Here is a 26,558-nt window from a genome sequence, read left to right as displayed (position 1 = left end):
GAATAAGAAGAAGAATAAGAAGAAAAGATAAGATGGTCAGGGCCCAAAAATAAATAACAGGGGCAGCTTTGCCCGTATCTTTGAAATGGAAATATCTGTTTTTACCCACGAATTGGGTCCCCAACAATTCTCTTAGCTCATTTTCTAACATATGGTGCAGTTCTTGCGGTGGGAGTTAACCAAGAAGATGGATACATCTTTCATATGTTCTTTATCCCCATAATGGGGGCTCTCCTCTCCATGCAGTAGCTTTGGTCTCGTGTACTTCTACATAGTACTTTTCTATGGGGGCTCTCCTCTCCATGCAGTAGTTTTCTATTTTTTTTCTGCAGTTCTTATTTATTTAGTCTATTGCTTGCTCGCCTTAGGCGGGGATCATTCTTCTTGATAACATTAATTAATATTACCTCGCAGTGGTTGTATGGCCTTCTTCAATATGGATAAAAACAAGATGTTTGCTAGCAACCTAAACTTGGATATTTCAAATGACATATGAATTCAGCATATTACTTCCCCTGCTGATTGTTATTATTGTGGTCCTGTGCGACTTTTGAAAGCCTCAAAGATTGTTAAATGGAATGCCCTCACGATTGGTTCAGTCCCCAATGTTTTCTATAGATTGCTTTTATAGAACTATTCTTTTCTATAGTTTTTCATCAGGTCTGTGCAGTTCATTTGTTTCTGTCTGATGCAAACAATTTTCTTGATTAGAATGTAGTAGAAGTATATTGCTCCTAATCTATGAGGATCAGGAAACTAATTCCTTAGAGATAGAGATTGCAGATGTCATCTTTGTCGTTGAAGGATATCTATTCTCAAAGTAAGTGTCATATTCTTAGAATTAATTTAACCATAGTGTACTTGTGTTATTTAGCCATATTGTGTATGTATATCTTCTTTGTATATATAGTTAAGAAAATGAATGATGTTGTCTTTTCATTGTTTCATTTATTTTTTGGATGGGGATTAATTAATTTGGTTCTGTTTTGGCACTGTCTTAGCAGTTTGATAAGTTACAAAAAGATGGATACATTGGATGCATTGTTTTAAAAATGAATCTATTTACAAGTCTTTTTAAAACTATTAGTTTTTTTTCTTCCAAAGCAGATCTGTTGCGATGACGTGAAGATTTTGCAGATGGTGTGCTTGAGTGATGAGTTGAATATCTTAACTGGTTGAATGATGAGTGATCTCGGCAAATGGGCACTAGTATAACTTTGTGCTCTCTTGCAAGTTTTTGATGGTTCTGGTAAATGTCATTATTGCAGACTTTGCCTATCAGGATCTTCTGATTCTATGATCAGGTACATATCACACCTATCTTCTTACTGTAAAATAATCATGCATCATAAGTAAACATACAAGCACTTATGTATATAAGAGTATGACAATATTCTTTGGTTGTTAACTAATTATTTGAGCTCTCATATATAGACTCTGGGATCTTGGTCAGCAGCGCTGTGTGCACTCCTATGATGTCCATACAGATTCTGTTTGGACTCTTGCCAGCACTCCAACATTTAGTCATGTTTATAGTGGTGGGAGAGATCTTTCTGTGAGTAAAGTTTTCTTGTAAATTAACTGATGCAAATCCTCTTGCATTGTCTTCCTTTTGTTAAATGTCTTATCCTATTTAGCTTTGGTGCTCATCTTTTTTATGCCCAATTCTGTTTGTATATTCAGTTATACTTGACAGACTTGGCAACGAGAGAGAATCTTTTGCTCTGCACAGGGGAACACCCCATTCTGCAATTGGCTTTACAAGATGATAATATATGGGAAGGTTTCATTTGTTCTTTTTCTATGTACTTGTGTATGATTAGAAAGATATTACTGTTGACATGCCACTAATGCTTGCACAAGGGCCTGTAATTGTACTAGTTACTTGTTGAAAATTATTTATATATTACTAATCAGTAAATTTTGCTTTGGGTGAACACCATAATCATTCATGTTTTTTATTCTTAATGTTTCAGGTGTCTTTTGAGGAGAAAAAGGAAGAGCTATTTGAGATGGTATAATTTTTCTAATATAGCTAATATTAGAGTCATTGTAGTTTTACCTTGACAATTCTGATAGTTTAAGCTATAAATTTCATCACCTCAAGTAAGCATTCCTGCTTGGTCCACTGTGGATCCCAGGCTTGGAAGTTTATCTATCCATTTGGACACCCCACAATGCTTTTCAGCCGAGATGTACACTAGGAAGGGCACAACGTGCACTGCACATGTGCCCAATTAGAGTTACAATAACCCATTATATAATTAGAGTTACAATATCTGGTTTAATGACGTTGAAACTTCAGAGATCGACAGAGTATTAATGTCTTTTTCATCTGTTTTTAAGCAAACCGTCATGAATATTAGAGGATTTGGTAGCATTGCACCTAGATATCTATAATAATATAATAATAAAATGTGCAGAAGATTAAAGTGATGATGAGGGTTGCTGGCAGCTTGTTTCATGTCAGTTTTCTCTAAGAAACAGCTAGCGGACTGAACAATGTTTTAGATATAAATTCATGCAATTCGCACACTTGGAAGGAGCAGTTTAACTCCCAACTGCTTCCTTTACAAATTATGATTTAAATATCATTAGAAAATCTGCATGCATAGTTGGTATAGAAAATATGTGCGACAAAAATGAACAACATTGTTGAATACTTATACTTTGATTTATTGCATTTTGCATTCTATCTGGTTGCTTGTGCATGCTAGCTAGCTTGTGTTTGATGACATCTCTAAAATCTTATGATCTATTTTTTGTTCTTATTTCTCACAGGATTGAACCAAGATATGAAGAAATATAGAGCAAAAACATTTCAGAAGCTGTCAAAGATTGATGGAATTAAAGTTAAACCCATATAGAAAAAATTTCACTTGTAAATTTATATTCCATTGTGATATGTTGGATGGTTTTATGTAAAACTTAAAAACAATGGCAGTGCAGTGGTGAATTTCAAATATGTACTTTGAGGTTATATGAATGATGTTTCAAGCAAAAACTGAATTTTTCCAAATATAGTATTTTTTTGTTTATTAAGAACAAGTACCTTTACGTTTCAGATAAAAAAAAAACGTATGAATAAAAAAACATATTTTCGGCTATAAAAAGTAGCTGCAAATAATTATTTCCAGCGAAAAAATATAGCCGGAAAAAAAATTGGCCAGGTCAACCAAGCCAGCATTTATTTGCGGCTTTAAAAAAGTAGCCACAAATATATATTTCCGGTTAAAAAATATAGCCGGAAATAATTTTGGCCATAGATGATGGATCTTGGCAAAAATTATTGTGACAAAATTTTATTCATTTGCGACTATTATTATTGTCGGAAATAATGTGTATTTCTGGCTATTCTCAAAGTAGCCGGAAAAACTTTTACTTAGCTCTATAATAGCGGCTATCTGTTGGCAACTAGAAATAGCGGCTAATAACTAATATCGGCTAACTTAGGTATTATTTCCGGCAACTTTTGCCGCCGGAAATGGAACAATTTCTTGTAGTGGGTAAGTTTCAAAGATTTCACTATCAATAAAAGATGGAGTACAAAGTATTGATTATAAAATCCTCTTCCAAAGTGTTCAAACACACTTAGGAATATCACAAGAGGATGCTCTCTATTTTTCTCTCTCAAATATGGCAACCTCAAAGGTCCAAGTGGCAAAATGAATGTTAAAACATTTATATTTATACTGTAAAGGCGCGAACTGTGTTTTACGGTCATTCGCTCAAGCGGAAACTCAAGCGAAGTGTCGAGCGCATGTTAGGGTTGCACTACTGCTCGAGAGGATGTCTAGCGAAACTCTCTAGATGCATACCGCTCGAGCGAAGACTCGAGCGGATGTTGAGCGAAACTCTCTGGATGCATACCGCTCGAGCGGAGACTCGAGCGGATGTTGAGTGAAACTCTCTAGATGCATACTGCTCGAGTGAGAGTCGAGCGAAACTCTCTGTTTCCACTTCACTCGAGCGAAGTGTCAAGCTTAGCTTGCTTGAGTTAGGGTCGAGCCAGGGTCAAGCAACAGTCAAGCCAAGCTAAAAAAAATACATTTTTAGCAGGAAATCAAGCTAAACTCAATATAAACAATTCAAGTTTTTTAAATCTTAAAACAAGAATAATATTAATAAATAATATTCTAACAATATTTTATTCAACTTTTAATTTTCATCTTAACTCATTATCTAAACCTAACCTTAGACCTATTTTCAAAACTGATAACTCTGCAAAAGTGTCAATGCCTGTGCCCAAAAAACAAAAAAACCCAACAACAATAGAACAATTTGTTGAACATTGTATATATATATACACACCATCACAACCATCAGAACCACGATTACTTGTAGAGACGCCATCTATAGTAACTTTGAGAGTACCCAATGAAGAAGCTAGATATCGATTTGACCAAGATGGGTCTTTTAGTCTACATATATAGTGAGCTAAGGAATATGGAGAGAATTAAGAACGTACATCAATGTTGACATTAGACAATAAAAATTTAGTGTACGTGTTAAGAAAAGCGCTGAGCTCTCTTTATAACCACCTCTTGATCTTGCCAATAATAACGATCGAGAGCATTAGGAGGAGAATCCTCGAACATTGCTTTGTTTCTTGCTTCCAAATTTCCCTACAGAGAAGAGAGATGGCAATAAGCTTGTCTCCCAATTTAATAAATAAATCATAATGGATTCGTTTGTTAAGATCACGTAATGATATTCATTGTAACTTACACTTTAAATCAAGAGCTAAACGATAACTTTAGTACGTACTTTGTGAACTGCCTATTTAATTGGGGATGAAATTTAACCTCTTTTTTCCTTTTATTTTGGTTATATATTTTCTTTTCCATATTTATAGTATGATGATTTAGGGTTTTTTTCTAAACAATTTATTCAAGTGCAGGATTACGTACACAAGTGGGCTGGCTAACTTCATAAATAAAATTGAAGTGATTTTCCCTTCTGACAAAATAAAGGACACAAACTCCCTGCATCCTATTCCTGAGAACTGTTGTAGGAGACTGCACTGTCGTCTTGGGACGTTGAGCGCATGTTGGCTGCCAGCAAGTTGCCAACTACGACCCAAATTTCTTTAAATATAAAGGAATAAAAATATTTATATAATTATTTTGTAATTTATTTTTTAACAAAAGGATAGCATGTTATCACTTCATGAAAATACTAAAGAATATTTTATTTTAATTTTAAATTTAAATTTTACACAAGTACTCACCATTAGAGATAAAGAGTTATAAAAAAAATTTATTAAAATACTATATGTGTATTACTACACAAATAAATATAACATCAAGGTTTATAGTCCCGTCCGTCAATCTCTATGCAGTGAATGGTGATTGAATATGACCCACCCGCCCGCTAAGCCATTTATTAGCATTTTTTTATTGCACATTTTATAAGAAAAAATCTTTTAAAAAAATAAAACATCATGCGTTATTATTTTATAAATTATTAATAACGCCATCATTAAAATTAAAATTTAGTTATATCGTATTTATTTATTTTAAAAAAATATATATACAAGACTTATTCATTTAATTATAACTGTACAAATCATTTTCTTAAAACAATAATTGTACAATTACACAACTAAAATCTAAATCTGATTAATGCTATATATAATTATAAAATGTGTAAATATCGTACAATCGTTTTAAAAAAAATAGATTCTATTATTAAAAAATTAACTTTTTTATATGAGTCTCGTATTTATTCACTTTTTTTAAAGTGATAGTACACCGCTTGCGCACTCACTACTGTAAGTATCATTTATCTTATTTGTGTGTGTGTATATATATAATATATATATATATGTATATATAGACCTTCCTTTGGATATTTGTTTTTTAATCGGGGAGTTGTTTTTATTATTATACTAAAAACTATTATAATATTAATATAATTTTCAATTTCTCATGAGAAAATGCCAATTATATGAACTAAGTTAGTTCAATTTAGATTTTTCCTTTCAAAGTTTTGCTACATACAAGCAAAGTCGCGTACTAATCTGCGTTATTTCATATTCAAAATTTAAATCAGTATTGTTTTTAATAAAATCTACTTTTTAATCAATCACATTAGATTAGTGCACAATTATACTTGCAACTAAATTTTTCCTTTTAGATACCAGCTAGGCGCACACAAAAAAAAAAAAAAAAAAAAACTTTTCAATGCAAGTAATAATTTCTTCCTCAAATATACCAGAAGAAATTGTGTTGCAATTAGTCTTTGATGATTTGCCGCCACATATTCCGTCCCAAATAGTCATATTTTGTCGTGACAAAAAACCTGCTTCCAAGTTTGAACTCGACCCTTGCAAATAAGTTCATAGCAATTGAAGTGTATCTTGCAAGCTGTAATGTAAATTAATTACACCCTATATATTAATGTGTATTTTTGCTGCAAATACTCATATATATATATATATATATAATATGCTCTATTAAAGTAAACTAAAAATTAAATGGTCTTACCGATCGGTACTTACGCATGCACTTATCCTGGTATGAACATGGACGTACATGGATTGATCTGATCATTAGATCAAGCTACCACGCATTAATGCCTCGGCACATTAATAAATCATATATTATAATCTTATGATGTCGGGGATGATGATTCATGACCTCAAAAACATGCATGAAATATTAGTGAATTATCATATATATGTCTGTCTAAGCTCTGCTCGATGCAAATCAAGAGGATGCTCTGTAATTAGTGGAGCTGTTTTAATTAATTGTTATTTTTTTCTAATTTATTGCTTTCCTATTTAGATTAGTATTGCTTTCCTATATGTAATTGTTATTTCCTAATTAGAGTGATATTCTATTTTGTTAGCTATTTAAGGATCAATGATGTACGATTAAAGGCACTTTTTGAATGATTACTGAAATTGCATATTTGATCCTGAGATGAGATGAGACTAGCCTGGTGAGACGCCAGAAACCTGTTAATTTATTTTGTTGGAGAGATTCCAACTTTCTCAAATAGAAATAGGTGCTCTTCTCTTCTTGTCATTGATGTGAGGTTGAACCAGAAAGTTGGCACCAATTTTGGTATCAAAGCCAGAGTCCTTCCTTAAGGAGCTTAGCATCCCATGCCTGTAACCCATCGTGGTACTTCATACACCATGGCAAACAACCAAAATTCAAACAACCAAAATCTGAACAACCAAGACCCAGAATAGCCTAATTTGCAGCAACAAATCAATCAAATCGCCACAGTTTTAGAGCAACTCACTCACCGACTAGATGCCATAGATAAGCGTCAAGCTCAAAGGGAGTTTAAGCCTTTCAACTGAAGAGGGCGTGGCCCAATTTGTGGAGAGGTGTTGGATGAAAGTGATAGAGATGTTGATAAAGATTGGGTAGATGAAGAAGACCGATATCGTAGACAAAATTTTCACTGAGGTCGTGGTGGACATGGCACAAATTATTAACTTCTTGATGAACTGACTAAGAGGATGAAGGTTGATGTGCCAGATTTTTATGGGCAATTAGAGACCAACGCTTTTGAAGACTAATTAACAGCTATTGAGAATTATTTCGATTGATTTGTTCTATCAAAGGATCGAAAGGTTTGTTATGTTTAGATGAAATTGAAGGGGCATGCAGTAGCATGGTACGGAAGTGTGAAAGTACAATTACATCGTACCTGACATCCAACAATTTCTAACTGGGAGGAAATGAAGGGGTGACTAAAGGAAAAATATTTGCCCATTGATTATGAGCAAATGATGTTTGAAGAGATGTTAAAACTTAGGCAAGGGTCTGATCAATTTACGGACCGCTTCCACGAGTTGATTGTCCGTAGCAAGATTGTGGAAACTGAACATCAAACTTTAGCTTTATACCACACCAGATTACATAGCAATCTACGCAAGGAGATGTTGACTGCAAATTTAATCAATGTAGAGGAGGCGTATCAATTGGCACTACGTATTGAAAAACAAATGGGGATCTCATTTGGGAGGAAAATGATATCAACAAATCCAAGACCAGAACGTGTCACAATGCCTTCATTCCAAATGCCATCATTGCTGAAAGATCAACCCAGGGGTGCAGTGATTTGAGACCATAAAGGAAAAGCAAAAGCTACCAGCGAATGGCCACAATGTTATAAATGTAAAGGTTTTGGACACTATATTGTTGTGTGTCCTACAAGAGATGAAAAGTTAGCCTTTATATGTAAAAAAGAATTATTGGAAATGCACGTTGTTGAAAAAACGGATGAAGAGGAGACCGATGGGGGTAGTCACTGTGAAGAAGAACACTTGAGTGCATTGGATTTACCTAGTTGTGTGATCCATCGAGTATTGACCGAAACTAAGAAAGAGCTCCAGGCTAATCCCAAGTGGTTGCGTACCAATATGTTTCACACACGCATGGAACATAATGATCAAGCTTTGAATGTCATTATTGATAATGGTAGCGACATGAATGTGATTTCTGAAACTGCCATAGAACGTTTGGGGTTGAAGATTGAGAAGCATCCTACTCCTTATTGGATCGGTTGGGTTAATGAAGACAACTTAGGTGAAGCAATGATGTTTGGTTGAATTTTCATTAGGAAAAAATTATGTGGACGAGGACTAGTGAGACGTGATCCCTATAACCATTTGTCACATGTTATTGGAGCGTCCATGCTTTATGATCGAAGGGTTTCCGATGATGGGTATGCTAACACTTACTTTTTTAATTTTAAAGGTAAGAAATTTGTTTTGGATCCTTTGCAGATCTTGAAATTTAAGACAAAAAAAGAAGTTGTCCCAGTTTCGATCATGCGTCAATTTTCTTGAATCATACATGATGAAGCTATGGTGCTAATGGTAGTAAGGCGTCAAATGAAACAACATGATGATTATGCTCTAGTGGAACTCGCCACAATGTTGGAGGAATTTCATGACATTATGTTGGATGAGATGCCAAAGCAACTACCTCCAATACAGGATGTGCAACATGTTATAGACTTGATCCCAGGATCAACCTTACCTAATTTACGGCACAATCTCACCAGGAAATAGAGAATAAAGATGGTTTGTTCAAATGACTAGTCATGCCCTTTTGATTAACTAATGCACCAAGCACCTTCATGCGCGTTATGACACAAGCTCTCAAGCCATTCTTGGGTAAATTTGTTGTTGTTTATTTTGACTATATCTTAATCTTTAGCTGAAGTTTGTAGGACCATTTAGGCCACGTCGAGAGATATTGAAGACTTTGAGAGCTAAACAGCTTTATATTAATCTGGGCAAGTGTTCGTTTATGAAGAAAAGTGCCAAATTTTTAGATTTTATAATTTCTGATCAAGGTATCGAGGCTGATACTGTAAAGGTGCAAGTTGTTTAGAATTGGCCAATGCCCTAGAATTTTTTCAAAGTCAGGAGCTTCCATGATTTGGTTACATTCAATCGCCGATTTATTTGTGGGTTCAGCACTATAATGGCCCCAATCACTGAGTGCTTGAAAGCAAAGAATTTTTTGTGAAGTGCCGTAACTACCAAGGCCTTCACCAAAATTAAAGAGAAGATGGGGCAAGCACCAATTCTTAAATTGCATGATTTTTCTAAAGTTTTTGAAGTGGTTTGTAATGTCTCACATATAGGAATTGGGGGTGTATTGAGTCAATAAGGTCACCCCATTGCTTTTTACAGTGAGAAGCTTAAGGACACTCGCCGGTGATACTTGGTATATGACATGAAATTCTATACTTTAATTCAAACTCTCAAGCATTGGCGACCATATTTAATTCATAGAGAGTTTATTCTTTACACTGATCATGATTCCTTAAAGTATCTAAATTTTTAAAGTAAGCTAAATGCCCGACATGCTCACTGGATGGACTATTTGCAGCAATTCAAGTTTGTTATTAGGCATAAGTCAGGGACTAAAAATAAGGTAGCTAACGCCTTAAGCAAGAGAGCTCATCTGTTGCATATGTTTCCAACTAATTTTACAGGATTTAAAAGTCTCAAAATGCAGTATGCTAATTATGAGGACTTCGGAAACGTGTGGAGTTATCTATCTACTCATGTGCACATATCTGGTGGTGAATATTCTATGAAAAATGGATATCTATTTTACAGAACACAGCTGTGCATTCCTCGTGAGTCTTTCCATTAGTTCCTAATTACAAAACTCCATGGTGGGAGTTTAGTTGGACATTTTGGATATGATAAAACTTTTGTTATTGTTGCTGATTGATTCTATTGGCGTCGGATGCTTAGAGATGTGCATACAGTGGTTGATCGTTGTCGGATTTGCCAAATAAATAAAGCAACTAAGCAACAAGCGGGGCTCTATACACCACTCCCCATTTCGGACAAGCCATGGCAACATATTAGCATAGACTTTCTTCATGGGTTGCCTAAAACTCTTCGGCAACATGACTAAATTATGGTGCTTGTGGATCGTTTTTCAAAGAAGTCACATTTCATTCAATTTCACAAGACTTATGATGCCTCAAAGATCATTGTATTATTCTTGCAAGAAGTAATCTGATTACATGGTGTTCCAGCTTCTATTGTGTGTGATAGGGACATAAAATTTGTGTGTTATTTCTAGAAGACATTGTGGACGAAAATGGGGATAAAATTGATGTTTTCTATTGCATTCCATACCCAAACAGACGACCAAACTGAAGTAACCAACAGGAGCTTGAAAAATTTATTACGTTGCCTCATCATAAATCATGTCACCAGCTGGAATATAGTACTTCCACAAGCAGAACATTCAAAGTGGTTTATGGTTTTCGACCCAGCACTCCAATCGATAACAACTCCTTATCGTTGCCCCCAAAACCAAGCAAAGCTAAACTAGATTTTGCTAGTTATATGAGAGACGTTATGAAGAATGCAAACGGTGCCTTACCTTTCATACATATTCTTGTGCAGTTTTGGCAAATGCAAGTGCAAAGATAAGCAATTCAACGTGGGTGATATGGTTCTTATTCATTTAAGATGATTTTCTCCAGGGAGTTTTACCAAGCTTCATGCACGATAGGCAGGTCCTTTTAAAGTCGCCAAGAAATTGGATACCAACGCATATGTCATTGATTTGCCCTCTGATTTTGATATGAGCCCAATTTTTAACATAGAAGATCTCATTGAATTTAAGGGTGATGAAAATGAATTTTCCACATTACCAACTTTAGAGACATCACAGACACCAATTCTTTGTGTCCTAGAAAATACAGCTTCTCGAAATGAGATTGCTTCCATACTTGATCACCAATTTGTTACAACCTATCGATGAGGATATTACAAGTTTTTAGTGCAGTGGAAGAATCGTCCAAATTCGGAATTAGTTCAGTTGCAAGCATCGGAAGTCCAGTGACGTGTTCTCAATTGTGCTTCCAAGTGTAGAAGTGTCAAGTCGTATCAAGAATAAGTCCAGAATCATATTCCACAGAGACAAATGATTTTCAAAGTATTTGTGAAAGCTTATTGTAAAAATATGATGATGTAAAATGCTAAATAAAATTCTTTTCAGATTTTTATGTTTATGAAAACAGTTTGCAAAGATAAAAAGTAGGTTGTACACTGTAAAGGATTTGTTACCAATGGAATGTATGGTGGAGCTTGGAGGATCTAGGATCTAAGATTTTGTTCTAAAATATGAATTAAATCATACATAATTTGATTTCTAAAATGGAATGAGTCAAAAGATGTTAAAATGTAATTTTAGCTTTTGTCAAGACACAGCAAACTTACTAATCAATAACTAAAAGTGACAAGTTCACATAATCAATTTGACAAACACTTGGGTTATGATTTAAGACATCCTTTGTTTCCACTATTTACAAGATTTCTGGGCAATACTCTTCTCTTATTAACCCAATCAAGGTATTAATAAAACAGAATGTAAGAAATATAAGCTCAAAGTAAATATGCTAGTGCCTAAAACAAAACATCCTCACTAAGCATCCACTAAAATTACTATAACACGCAAGTGATGGAATTCTTGATCAATTCAAGGTTTTGCTATGCCTTGTGTCAACAACAAAGCAAGAACAAGAGCAAAATATTTCATCAAACTTCCCTCTTCAAAATTCAATTTCAGACAAAGTGAGGTATGTAATCGAACCACAGAAAATCCAACAAACAATGAAAAACAATAGAAAGTTTTCCTATAACCCAAGCCTTAAGAAATTAGCCGATCATCTTTCTCTAAACTAGCTAAAAATTGGAAATGGAAAAACCCTAAGAAAAATCTCAAATTCGTCTTAACAAAAGCAGGAAAGAAAAATGCAAGAAAATAAAGAACTAAAATTAACTGACTGCTTCTCCCAAAATTCCTTCTTCCTTTCATACTTAGAATCTTCTCTCTTCCTCTCTCTCCTTGCCACGAATTGCCTCTATTCCATCGTCCCTAACTACCACATCTTCTCCTCTATTGGTGGTTCCCAAATTTCTAAAATAATTGCACCTGTATTAGTCTATCGGGTTTGATAGAGATTTGATTTCTTCTTAAGTTGCCTTCTCTTCATGGGCTTCACTTATGCACATGGGCTCTATTTTAACGAGTATGGACATGCTATACATGGGCTTTACTCATGGACATGGCCTCTATTTTATTTATTCACAAGTTTAGCAACTAAGTAGGTTTTGATTACAAATTCCAATGGGCTTCTCTCCTGCAATGGCCAAGATTCAAACATAAGTTTACTTAAATGATAGTCAACCCTACAACATAATGCATCTATATTTAATTAGAGAAAAAATATTATTTCACATGATAAACAAAGTTAATTCACAATATCTAATTAATATTCTTATTTTATCACATAAAGCTCCTTTAACCCAAGATATTTTAGAGTATTAATACCGTGTAACTGACCATTCATCATCTAGCATTTACATCCACATCTATTTGCTGTTTACACTCGTCAAAACATGCCAAAGTCAACTTCGTTAGGAGAGCTAGCAATTGATGCAAATCAGGATGATGCTTCGTAATTAGTGGAGCTGTTTTAATTGATTGTTATATTTTTCTAATTTATTGCTTTCTTAGTTAGATTAGTATTTCTTATTTTTATTCTATATGTAATTGTTATTTCTTACTTAAATTAGTATTTTATAGTTTTATTCTATCTGCAATTGTTATTTCCTAATTAGAGTATTAGTCTATTTTGTTGGCTATTTAAGGATTAAAGATGTACGATTACATATACTTTTTGAATGATTAATGAAATTACATGTTTAATTTTAAGATAGGACTAGTCTGATAACACGCCAAAAACCTGTTAATTTATTTTCTTAAAAAGATTTTAACTTTATAAATAAAAATTTTGTACTTTTTTCACCTTGACATTAACGTAAGGTTGAACCAAGAAGTTTGCACGAGTACTGCTCTTATTGCTAGAAATTAACGAAGCGATTTTTTGCATGCAAGTAAACAAATAAAGCGTAATTATCACCACAGATCGATCGAGTACGACATTATATATAATATGTACGTACAAGACCTTTATAATATTTAAAGATTATCCATATAAAAAGTTATAGCTAACGAAGAATGCTCGTGGACATGCATATAATACTTGTCATTCCTTAATTCGCAATTGAATCGCGCGTAGACATGTTAGAGAAGATCCTGATTTTAAATTGATTACGTACGTACGTCCCGTGATCAATGCATGCAGTAACCTATCCAAGTACATGACGCGTTGAAGCAGTGTGATGAGACACTATAAGAAATCGGGAATATTCTGGCGATTATGGCGATTTCATAATCGCCGCAAAAAATATCGTTGGTAAAAGTGTGTTTTCTCAACGAGTTAAAAATCTCTGCAAAATTCATGATTTAATACAACCATTTAGTAACCGGGGCATATAATAACTATTGCAACGATTATGAAATTGCTGCCATAGTATAATATACTTTTCTCATCGCCTAAACTACGTCACTTTACCTGTATCTTTGGGCGCCAAGTCTTAATTAAATTTCATCCTCGTCCCGTGCCCCCCTGCAACCACCAAAACCCACCCCCCGATTCCTGCACGGCCTGCTCCTTCTTTCTCCACGCCGGGAAAAGGTTCTGTCCTTCTCCAAAAGACCACCGACGCCATATGCTTACCTATTGAAAGCCGAAGGAAATCTCCAGCGATACAACCACACCACCCCCACGACGATTTTCCTCCCACGGAAGTTGAACCAGACTCCATCCGCGGCAGCTTCAGGTTCGATTCTGAGTCTCTCTCTCTCTCTCTCTCTCTCTCTCTCTCTCTCTCTCTCTCTCTCTCTCTCTCTCTCTCTCTCTCTCTCTCTCTCTCTCTCTCTCTCTCTCTCTCTCTCTCTCTCTCTCGTGAAAACCCTCTGACTTCGAATCCTAGGGCATTCAGTTTTTTCCCCTTCTCTATCTCCACCGCAGATTGATTGTGGGTTTGGTGCTGCACGGCTTGTGGGAGTTGTTGGAGTTCTGAGTTGCCGACCACTGGTAAGCACCTTCTCCTTCTCTGCTTCTCACGGACACACCCACGTTCACTTCAATGTCTTAAATTAGATGCCCCATCCTTTTCGTTCCCGGTATCAGACAAATCATATAAGCTTTCTAATTGAACTATAGTTTTAAAATGGGAACTTGAATGTAAAATGGAACCAATATTCCATTCTGAAACCTTCAATTGCAGTTCAATAATGATGCAAATGGAGCCCGACCTGCCAAATAATATAATGCCTGTCTTTAGTGATTTCCAATTTATGCTGCTGGGCTGATGTTTGTATTTAGTTATCTGATTTTATCACTATGGAAAATTAATTAATCCATAGTGATAAAGAGGACGTGGGATTTGGGGCTCATGAGGTTGGCCCTACTGATAATCTCTTTAATCTCAAGCCACTAATAGCTTTGGTTGTTTGCATGAATGCATAAATCGTTTGACTAGTATAATGCAGCAGTGAGTGCAAAGGAAAAAGGCAATTAGAAGTAATGGATCAGTTGGCTGTTGAATGTCTTACCTATTTATCCTATGCACGTCTGATAAGATTAATAATACTTTAGGCTACATGTAAAAAGGTTGAACAGTGAGTTCGATTTTGAAAAGAAGAACACACTTTTATTATATTACAATCTTTTAGTTAGGTATAACTAGTTAGTGTGAAAATAACATTCATGTCTTGTGCCTATCATTCGATTATTTATTTATATCATTAGTACATTTGACATGCAAGAATAATTTTAATTTATAACAGGTTGAACAATGATTTCCACTTTGAATATTAATCAAGAAATGCTATTAAGAGATCAAGTCTTAGGTCTAGAAAGAGATTTTATAAAAGTGAATATTTATACTGGCATGATGACTTAATGTGAAAAGTTAGATCATCTATTTTATAATAAAAAGTGTTGGTCTATAATCTGACGCCTCACATCAAACGACGTCAGGACGTTATTCAATACGTTTATTATTGCTGCCATTTCTTTATAGATCAAACATTTCTCGTTAAGTTATCATCTTTTAGCTGGGTAATTGTTTGATCTTGATAGTATAGAGATATGAGTATTTAAGAATAGAGATACCTTGCCCAAATTGATAATTGACAATTCTTTGACAATAACACCTCCATGAAAAATCAAAGACATGAGAGAGCAGTCTGATCTAACATATATACACACACACACACACACACACAACACACATAGTAGCAAGGTTTGGAAATTTGAAGAAAAAGGAAAAGAAGCCTCTCTTTAAAAGTGAATATGGCCTATTAATATAATCTTGAATGTAGATATATTTAGAAAAGGAAAATAGAACTTTTTATTTTCTAATACTTGTTTTGGTGACATATTACTGTTTGTGGCGTGCAACACAAAGCGATTATATATATTGCATATGCTTTTGTGGAACACATGGATTGCTGGACAGTGGTTATGTATCGCAGAATTAAAAGGACAAAGGAGCAATCTCCATTTCTAGTGCTAGTGCGAAAGAGGAGTCCAAAGCTGTATTATCAAGTTTGTGTGCTTTCTTCACCACATCCTGTTTCTAATCACAAGCTACCGCTAGAACGTTGATAAATCCTCAGGTAACTATTTACTTATATGGGGTTTTACTTTCTGTCTTGATTTACTGTGAGTGGCAGAAAAGTACAAGAACTTTATCGTTACAATCCTAGGCTCTAAACTAGTGGACTTTGTATGGACTTTTTGGGTTTAAAGACTACCATGTATAAAGCGATTCATCCACTTCATTCAACGTCATTTTTGTATTGTTTGTCTTCCATGTTTAAAGCAGGATTTTGACTCTTACATAATGACCAATACTAATGTTTACACTTATATATATGGCCTGTCTTTTTATCTTGTTTTTCTCCTATCAATTCTTTGTACAATGTGGGATATTGATTAACTACCCTTTAATTAATTCTCGTATGACATATATATGGAATAATTACACGGAGAAGTAGCTTGCTAAGAAGGGCAAATAATTTGTAAATAATTAATGTACGTACATAACGCCCTACTCGTTGTGCCGAACCCAAAACATGAAAGTCAATCAATCCCAACAGTTTATATTTAAGTACGCTGCTGATAATTGGTTTTAATTATCAGGCTATTAGTTAATTTGTAATATTTATATTATAACAATGTAGGGTTTTAATTAGAAGATATGACTGTGGAGCGATATTAAAAACCTTATATCCAAAACTACGTTGGTCCTATAATAGAAACATGACACAACTTTATGTAACATGCACGATTTGCTCGTCCAAATATAAAAAAAAAAAAAAAAAAAAAAAAAAAAAAAACGGTGGAAAGACCCCAAATGCTATCCCTTATTTTCTGCTTGCTTTTGAAATGCAAAGTCTATGAAATATATCTTTGCGCTTGGGGGCAATGATGCAGCTAGTGAGGTTCTAACCGAGGCGTGTCTATTGCTGGTTGAAAACTATTTCCAAACCCCCTCTTCGGCCTGCATTCAACCTTGGCCGTCCAGAATTTCTGGAAGGGTTGCCGTCGGGGTAAAGCTCTACCAAAAAAAAAAAAAAGGTAGAATCTAGGAAATATGTGCACTTGTGCATGCATTATGTGTTTTGTTTTTCTTGTTCTCTGGACAATACCTATATAAAGTTGGCCATGGAAAGTAAGGTTGGCAAGGGATGACTTTGGTAGATTATATACCAAGTCAAATCATAAATTAATTCTGAAATCTGTGGAGGAAATTTTTCATCTAAACAACAAATTAGATTAGTTGTTAAATTGCCTCTAAAGAAATATTCAAATGTTCGTATTGAAAGTTAACAATCCCAAAATATTATAATTTTTTTTATTAGAAGACTAACTTGTAGCAATTTAAAGTTATCAACTTTTCAAATAATGATTAATTGCGTGAATCAACGTTATAATTCAAATTGAATTTCATCCATGAATGATATAGTTGGTATGGTTGAAATTTGAGTTCAGCATTCATGAATCTTCAAGTTTCCATAGGGAACACTAACCTAGCAAGAAAGTATAGAAGTCCCATGAGAAGTGAGAAGAAAAATTCAAATGTTTGTTGCTGTTAAGGTAGGTATTGGAGGGTGGCATCTCCTAAGTTTGAATATTAATCTCTGTAGCAAGATGCTTTTCATTGAAGATAAGAGTAGAGAAGGGTCTGCAGCATAAAATGGACCTTAAAATTGGAGCAGCTAGCTAGTTTGATACAGAGGAAGAGAGGTAGAAACAGGGGTTCATCATCAGCATTTAATGGGTTTTTTGGGTTTGATAGCTAGCCCTTTTGGTCGTGTGCATTTTTCCACCGATTTATATAGTGCAGGGTTTGCCATTACACGTTTAAAGTAAGTTATACTTACTTTAAATATATATACTGACAGTATTCTGGCTTTTTTGGCACCTTCTGTTATGTGGTATGTGTATCAAAGGAAAGTACAGGAGATTTCCTATATTTTGTTGCCAAATATTCCTCTTGATTTTCTCAAAAGATGTAGGACAATTGTCTCTCTTTGCTGACAGCTTCATTGTAATCAATCATATTAGTCTGGCCTAGAAGTACAGTAGAAGTTTTGGTATATTCAAATTCAGGTTCCACCACAGGAACCTTGTGAATTTGTAGGGAAAGCTATATTTTGACGTGGTGTTATTTTCTAACTGCAAAATCAACAAGCCATATTAACAGGGATTAGCAGAAAACAAAAACAGTCCTCTACCAGAGCATATTATCTGTGCATGTGTTCTGATTAGGACTGTTTATGCGGGCCGAATCTGGCCCGGAAACCGGATAATCGGAATTTCGGTTATGGGTTTCGGTCCGGATCAAATCTGGGCTGAAACCCGCATTAGACAAACCGGATTTATCCGATCCGGATCCAGGTAAGAAATCCGGGTTCCGTATTAGTAACCCGGTGTAACCGGGTTTGTATAAAAGGAAAAAAAATTTACTTTCCCCTCCCCGGGCCCCGATCCTTCCCCCCCTGCCCCCCTTCTCTCACGCGAAACCTAGCCGCCGCTTCGTCTCAGGGTTTGCTCACGCGAAACCTAGCCGCCGCTTCGTCTCAGGGTTAGTTGATGGAGAGAGAGCAGATATGGGAAGAAGATGGAAGTGCTTCGCTCAAAGGTCTTCGTCCCTAACTGACCTCTCTCTCTCTCTCTCTCTCTCTCTCTCTCTCTCTGTTTTGAGCCCCGAAACCCTAGGGTTTTTTTCCTTTTATTTCTTTGTTGATTTGGGTCTGTTTTGATGAGAATGTTTGAATGTATTTTAGGGTTTTGTTGTTTGAATGTTTGAATATTTTGATGAGAATGTAATTTGCGTTAGAGATGCCCAACGCTGGGCGGCACAGTAGTAAAAGCAAAAGGATTTTGGTAGAAGCCTCGAAACTTTGAGATGATCCAACCCAGTTGACGTCTGGAAACTAAACTCCAGATTACCTGTGAAGATCTTTGTGGATGTATTTTGGTTCAGGATTTTATTTTTGTTTTCCTTTCACAGATCAATGTCACAAACAGCATTTATCCCTCAATGTTTATTCCTTTATTCATGTCGATGTTCTGTTTGGCAATATAGGTTCTAAAGAAAACCTTCAAGAAGTTGGATTATGATGTAAATATAGAGAATTTTATGTGTTCAAGGTACTATTGTATTGATCAATCTGTAAATTTTATGGTAATCTTATTCCTGCAAGTTTTCATTTTAACTGAAATATCTGAAAATTTTAATGCTGTAGAAAGAAGTTTCAGATGTGGCGATGGAAGAAGTTCAGGGTGATGGTTAAAAAAAAAAAAAACCAGGTTTAATCCGGAACCCGGAATCCGGGTTTTGAAAAATTCGGATTCATCCGGGTTCCGGCCCGTTTATGACCCGGATTAACCCGGTTTGGGTTCCAGCCCGGATTTGAAATCCGGGTTCCGGTTTGGGTCTACCCGGATTCCCGGGTCGGAACCTGGATGAACAGGCCTAGTTCTGATTTGTTTTTGGTTGTCATGTTATGTAAATATTAACTTGGATAGCTTTCAGATTTCATAATGGCAGTACCTGTTTGTACGTAGGTAACAAATATGTGTTGGTGCTGAATCTTCTGAAACAATTGAATGATGAATTTTCAGATGACGATATTATTAATAAAAACACCAACATTACACACTTTTTTAGCTGAACCAAGAATATAGTTTTGATGAATGCAGTAAGAGACAAACTCCAGTGTTGTCTGATTTTCCATTCAATTGGTTCGTTGAAACGACTCACCAATTTGCTTCTAATTGAGTGAGTTGGTGTAAATCTATTATTGATAAGTATTCAATAATCAATATCTTGTTTAAAAAATGGCTCACGTTGCCACTTAGACATAGAAACATTATGCTAAAACACAGGGTTAAGTTTGCCAGTGTGCTCGGTTTTGGCGAAAGCTTGTTTCTCATGTTCTTTGCTTAGTTCCTCAGTAACAGTCAGACAGTATAAGATGTTGGTCCTCCCCATAAATACTCAAAAGGGCAACTGCCCAAGAAAGTCACTTCGTAAATATTCCATAAGGGTTTTTCACTTTCTTCCCATGCCTTGATTAGTGATAATTTTTTTTGCCCTTGCAACTCTTGCTTGCACAATGTCTTCTGACAATCTCAAATGTTAATTTGCTACTCCTACTATAATATCTACATTGGAGGTACAAGGACAAGGAAGTTAACATTAAGATTTGAGATTCCCTCGGTTGATAGAAGCCTCAGTACTTTTCTTTAAGGTAATCTCTGGAGCATCTGGAAATGATCATGTATTTTTCCTAAAATAGGCAAATTACAAGCGTTGCTAAAGCCTAAGAGCTTCATGCACACACTGATTGCCAGTCTAATAGAGAAACTTCGCCTATTAAGTGTGAATTTCTTTTTTTCTTTTTTTTATAAGTAATAATTTTATTGAAGAAATAGGCATAAGCCCAAGTACACAGGAAGTATACAAAGGATAAACCTACAACTTCCTGAAAACAAAAAGAAAAAAACCCAAAAACTAAAACAGATTTAGGAAATTATCCACCATTACATAAACTTTTGCCCAATAACCCAAATTACCCATGAAAAAAACCCTAAGATCTTCCAAAGTACGTTCTTTATCATCAAAACATCTCCTATTTCTTTCTATCCACAAGCACCACATGAGACAAGGAGGAATCATCTTCCAAACAGACACTGCCTTCTTACCGCCCTTCAAACCCTTCCATCCTACCATTAAATCCACCACATCTTTGGGCATCACCCAATGCAAACCTGTCCAACTCAGAACCTCATCCCACAAGAATCTAGACACTTCACAGTGAAGGAAAAGATGATTTACAGATTCTCCATCCTTTTTGCACATAACACACCAATCAGCAATAAACAGTCCTCTCCTTCTAAGATTATCAGTTGTCAAAACTTTGCCCAAAGAAGCCACCCAACAGAAAAAAGCAACCTTGGGAGGAACTTTCACTTTCCAATTACTTTTCCATGGGAAAATGCAACTACCATGACTTGACATAACTCTATAGTAAGAAGAAATTGTAGCATTTCCAGCAGAAGACCATGCCATACTATCCTCCCTTTCAGTTACCAGCTTTATACTGTAAAGTTTAACCAACAAGCCTGAACTTCATCCGCTTCCCAATCATTAATATCCCTTTTGAAAATAACATTCCAAACAACCTTATTATTGCTTACACAGTAGGAATCAAAAACAGCAGCATTTTGATCCCTTGCAATTCCAAACAAGGGAGGAAATTCTATCTTGAGAGCCGCATCCCCATACCACAAATCATGCCAAAAAAGGACTCTTTTACCATTTCCAACCTTCAATCTAAAATTACTAGAGAAAAAATCCCATCCTTTTCTAATAAATTTCCACAAACTCACCCCATATGCTCCACTAGAGGCTTTTGAACACCAACCTCCCCTCAAACTTCCATACTTTACATCTATCACATTTTTCCATAGGGCTTCACTCTCCAAATGATATCTCCAAAGCCATTTGCCTAGTAAAGCTTTATTGAAGACCTTCAAATCTTTAATCCCCAAGCCACCACCATCCAAAGGTTGACAAACTTTCTTCCAACTAACCAAATGAAACTTCTTTTCCTCACCAACACCACCCCATAAAAAATTCCGAAATAAACTCCCAATTCTCTTTTCAACCCTTGCAGGAAGAGGAAAAAGAGAAAGGAAATACGTAGGCAGGTTAGACAAAGTACTTTTAATAAGAGATAATCTTCCCCCCTTAGACAAATAAATCCTCTTCCAACCTGCTAACCTCCTCTCAATTTTTTCAATCACCCCATTCTAAATGTCCACAGCTTTAAAAGAAGCCCCCAAAGGAAGCCCAAGATATCTCAAAGGCAAAGAAGAGATCCTACACCCCAATAAATTTGCCAAATCTGATAAATTCTAAACAACACCCACAGGAACAATTTCAGATTTTAATAAATTACCTTTTAACCCCGAAACAGCTTCAAAACACAGTAACAGATAACTTAAAGCACGTAAATTATCAGAATCTGGCTCACTAAAAATCAGGGAATCATAAGCAAATAATAAATGAGAAATCTTCAGATTATTCCTATTCTCGTTACCCACCACAAAACTAGACAGAAAGTTACCCTCCACAGCCTTGTCAATCATTCTACTAAAAGCATCCATGATGATAACAAAATTTCTATTCCTTACACATAAAAGACATGAGACGAGAGAGCAACTGAATTCTTACTGCCTCACCTTCTGAAGTTTAATGTGTGCAGCATTTCTTCATTACAGCTAAATTTGGCCTTGAGTCTTGAATAGTATCATTTCAAGACCTGTTCTCTTGCTTGGAATACACAAATAGGGAAGAAATGACAATAAACTTAGAACTTAAATTCTTTACAATGAACAAATGTTTTAAGATTTGAAATGATGGGTGCTACTTCTTTCCTGATAATTATGACAACAAAGATCTTGCTCTCAGAGTTTGCAATTGTTTAATAGAGCTATGCTAATACATACTCATGAAACATGATCCCTACAGCTTTACTGCACCTTCTGGGTGACATGGCCAAGGTAGAAATTTTTAGGTTGGTGGTTTCATAATTGACAGATGAGACTCCTCAGTGGAAGCAGATTTGCATTCAATTTCTGAATTTATGCCCATGTAAACTAAAGATTCAGGATACAGGAGATACCAGAAAAAAAAAGTATTTAAACTAACTTTTTTGGTCATAGCATAATCAGCTAGCGAGGGACCAGTAAAATATTATCAAGTCAATAATACTAATCTATTATGCTTCTTTTTTTTTTTTTTTTTGAGTGAAAAAATCTATTATCTATCTATTATTACCATATATAATTATGACTTCGTGTATAGCCATTTTTTTCTCTCTTAACTCGAACAAAATTCAAAATGTTTGTCATAATTTTCTCAAAAACCATTTAGAGAAAGGGGAGACAAGGTCAAAAGGGATGGTGAAAATCCCATTTCTTTTTCACTATCTTGTTCCCTTCCATTTCTAACTACCACACCTATCATGTACCCATTCTTAACCCACATTCTTCATATATATGGAATGTATAAAACTTAATGGCTATCATATTGGACAGCAACCATGCTATTAGTCAAAAATAGCTGAAATTCCTTTAAAAGTGATTAAGAGATGGAGTTTTAAAGTTTTACCTAATTTCCTTGTTAGTATGAACAGAATTTCAATGGATTTTTTGTTGTGCTTTGTAAATTGTTGACTTTCTCCATGGACTTGTGATAATGGAAGGTGCTTTGTAGTTGAGATTACCTAGTTGGTTTATGTAGTTCCTATATATGTAAATCCATTACTCCTTTATTATCTTCCTTATTATTTTGGTTTGATTTTGTTTTTGTTATATCCTGGTAGTTTGTGTAAACTTAAAATTACTCCATCTTCTTGGGTGCAGCTTGTGAAATCGACGTCGATTGCTTTTGATTAGTATATTGGCCCGGATGGAGCCAATATACGTCTGTTCTATCATTTTTTGTCAGGGGTGAGCCGAAACTGCTACATAGTTGGGTATTGAAGGTAATGAATGCATCTACAGCTGCAAATCCTTGTTTTTCATTTCAACAATTCTCAAAACACGAGTATACATCTTTGTTGTCTTTGTACAATGACTACTACCTGCTTCCTCTTTAGACCTTTTTGCCTTATCTATACATTGTCTGATCTTCAAGTAATTCTTTATTGCTTGACAACTCTAATATTAATTCGTTTGCTTGCTTTGAATTGTCGTTTTTTAATGCTTTATTATCTATTATAGCCGTACAATTTGTGGATATGATAGTTTTCCTTAGCTTTCATATTGGTCAGCATGCATTTACTGTATAGGGTAGGGGCTTTGTTTTGCTTTTCATAAGTACGTATATAGACAATTAGAGACTACATTATCTAGTGTCATCTTCGAGTGTTTATACACCATAATGCAGATGATAGAAAGTCGCCATTCCAATTTGAGTTATGGAACCACTCACATAATGCCATAAACAATCTATGGAATTTTTAACCTTTCAATTGCCTGAAAGATCTTCTTCTGGTACATCTATGTTTACACATCCAATTATCCATGAACCAAAGAATTCTCGAAACCCCCTTTCATATACCAGTTATCACCCGAAAATGCTTAGACTTCAACTTAGACATTTATTCTCTACTGTTAAGGTCCACACTATGTTCGTTTAGGGATCCAATTGGTAACTAAATTTAATCACTCAATCAAGATTGTGATACCATCTGAATGCCTGGCTTCTCCTATACTTGATGTCTAATGTACAACTGCACATAACCTCACTATTCCACTAACTCAACTGTGGACTCATAGATACTTGTAACATACACACCTTTCTCGTATGACCTGAATTCAACAGATACACTTGCTAGACATATGAGGATGAATTCCACATTTCTTCATGTACAAATTACATGTACTATACCCGTCATACAATTGTATGACGTGAATAACGCATATATTTTGCCTTCATTTTTCCATGTTTGTCAAACGTGACTTCATCAACTACATAAATATCTTCGTCCCTGTTTATCTAACTCTATTCTTCACCCACTTTTTTTAGATAGGCAAAAGTTGGATGAATGATCCCGATAGACTATTATCACCTGCATATGTCGAAGGGGTTAAAAATTTCCTCACACAAGCACAAATTCATGCAAGTGGACGGGATCGCATTCGGTGTCCATGTCGTACATGCCTTAACAATCTGTGGCTACCTATATTTGAGGTGGAAACCCATTTGTTCATGAAATGGATCAATCCAACTTACACACAATGGATATTTCATGGGGAGGAGGATACAACATTGTACGTCAGTGACGATGATATCTCAAATGAGGTTATACCCGAAGATGACATGCAGCAGATGTTGGATGACATGCATGCGGCACCTTTGTTGATGTGCCACAAGAGAACACTGGATCATCAAATATTTATATGTTAAAGCTGGGTTTGACAGCAACCTCCCATAGGCCAGCTTTCCCACAAATGGTATACAGGGATTTCCTCTTACGCCTCTTGTATTGTCCGTCATCAACGATTCAACACAAACTTCACCAGACGGGAATTGGAAATAAAAATTGGAATCAATGTCTTCAAGTCAAATTTCCGACTCTGCTGTTTCCACAAAAGTGGTGGGAAAGATCCGTGTCACATGTCCAGTAATGGGTACTTCTTAAAACAATCAGATGAGGGGTGATATTCTCTCATGCATTCCGGACTTTGATCCTCAGTGGTGGCTCTCTATAGTAGCTATGAGTTATGTCATTAATTCACATACCCCATGAGTTGGTCTTGGTCTTGGCATAGGCAAAGTAGCAGGTATAAAAATGCATATGAATAATCGTTACTCAAATTAAACTGGTAATTATATAGCGTCTAATAGAGAACTAACATATGTATGAAACACCGCTAATCTTTAAATGGCAAAAAATGGGAGTTTCAAAGGAAGTCTACTAGGTATTAGTATAGGGACATTCACACATGCCGGAATCCTCACTGCTACACAGAAGATGTGGAGGAGTTTACTGCTCTTGGAGCTATTGCCTTCGCATATTCGGTTTCCATCATCCTCATTGAAATCCAGCTTAATTAGTTAGATATAATGCCTGTGTTTTGCCCACAGTTTAGATTAAATATATCGTGAAGTCCAAAACAGCTTGGTCATTGGACAAAGTTCAATTAATTAAATATTTATGGAATAATTTGTCCTAATTGTTTGCCTAAGCAGGACACAATCAGGGTTATTGTGACAACCCTCATGGTCCATGCTCATGTATGGACTCAACAATTCTGCCCTTGAGTGAGTTAACAAATTGAATCAACATTTTGCTGAATTAAATTGAGTCTTGTTTCAACAGATTTGGCCGAGATTCTTCCTCAAACTGGGTATTATAGGATGGCATGAAGGGCACTCTCTATCTGAATGACTTTTTTGCAACTTTCTGTCCAGAGTCATGAATCCCCCAAAGTACACTTATATATGTACTGAATATTAGTCACTTATTAGTCTCACCATTAACAACAAATAAATCTCATCTCTGCAAGACTTAATACACTTTCAACAGCATGCCATGACGTAGTATATTTACCTTGTGCAACTATGATTAATACTGGAACACTGCTCGTTACAAAGCAAACTTAGTTTATATACACATAAACTAAGTGGCGCGTAGTTTTGCAAAAAAATTCCAAAAACAAATGGTGTTGTCAATTTATGATAGCTTGTGGATATCTCATGTTATTTTCAGGTGATAAGGTTTATTTCAAAGGTGCTTTTACTTGCATCAGGGGGGCTGGACATATCTATCCATCGATGACAAATCCTCAGGTATAGTCCAACTGCTTATATTCCATAAGGGGGGCTTGGTCATTTACATCAAATTTTCCTACATGCATCTTGTGTGTTATCTTGTTTTTCCACAGATACTACTATCCAAATCTGTGTTCCCATGGAAGTTATTTAAACTCATATGTGTACTAAGAATGCCATACGCAACAGTCCAAATAAATGTAAATATAATATATATACACTACTATATGAGTACACCAATAGGAAAAAATCTGACACTAATCGTTTGTGAAAG

The 26,558-nt window shown here is 35.4% G+C and overlaps 1 long non-coding RNA gene and 1 other non-coding gene across 2 annotated transcripts; both read left to right on the top strand.

Moving 5' to 3' along the window:
* Nucleotides 1-14,154: 14,154 nt before the first annotated feature.
* LOC122307178 lies at nucleotides 14,155-15,982 on the top strand. The gene is made up of 3 exons (XR_006241641.1): nucleotides 14,155-14,194; nucleotides 14,348-14,451; nucleotides 15,897-15,982. It is a non-coding gene; the product is annotated as an uncharacterized LOC122307178 (long non-coding RNA).
* An 850-nt stretch (nucleotides 15,983-16,832) lies between these two features.
* Nucleotides 16,833-16,984, top strand: LOC122308669. Its single transcript, XR_006242182.1, has one exon. It is a non-coding gene; the product is annotated as a U4 spliceosomal RNA (small nuclear RNA).
* Nucleotides 16,985-26,558: the final 9,574 nt, after the last annotated feature.

This window comes from Carya illinoinensis, chromosome 4 (genome assembly GCF_018687715.1).
Source record: "Carya illinoinensis cultivar Pawnee chromosome 4, C.illinoinensisPawnee_v1, whole genome shotgun sequence".
NCBI classification, from domain to species: Eukaryota; Viridiplantae; Streptophyta; class Magnoliopsida; order Fagales; family Juglandaceae; genus Carya; species Carya illinoinensis.
This window is presented reverse-complemented; position numbering and strand designations above follow the sequence as displayed.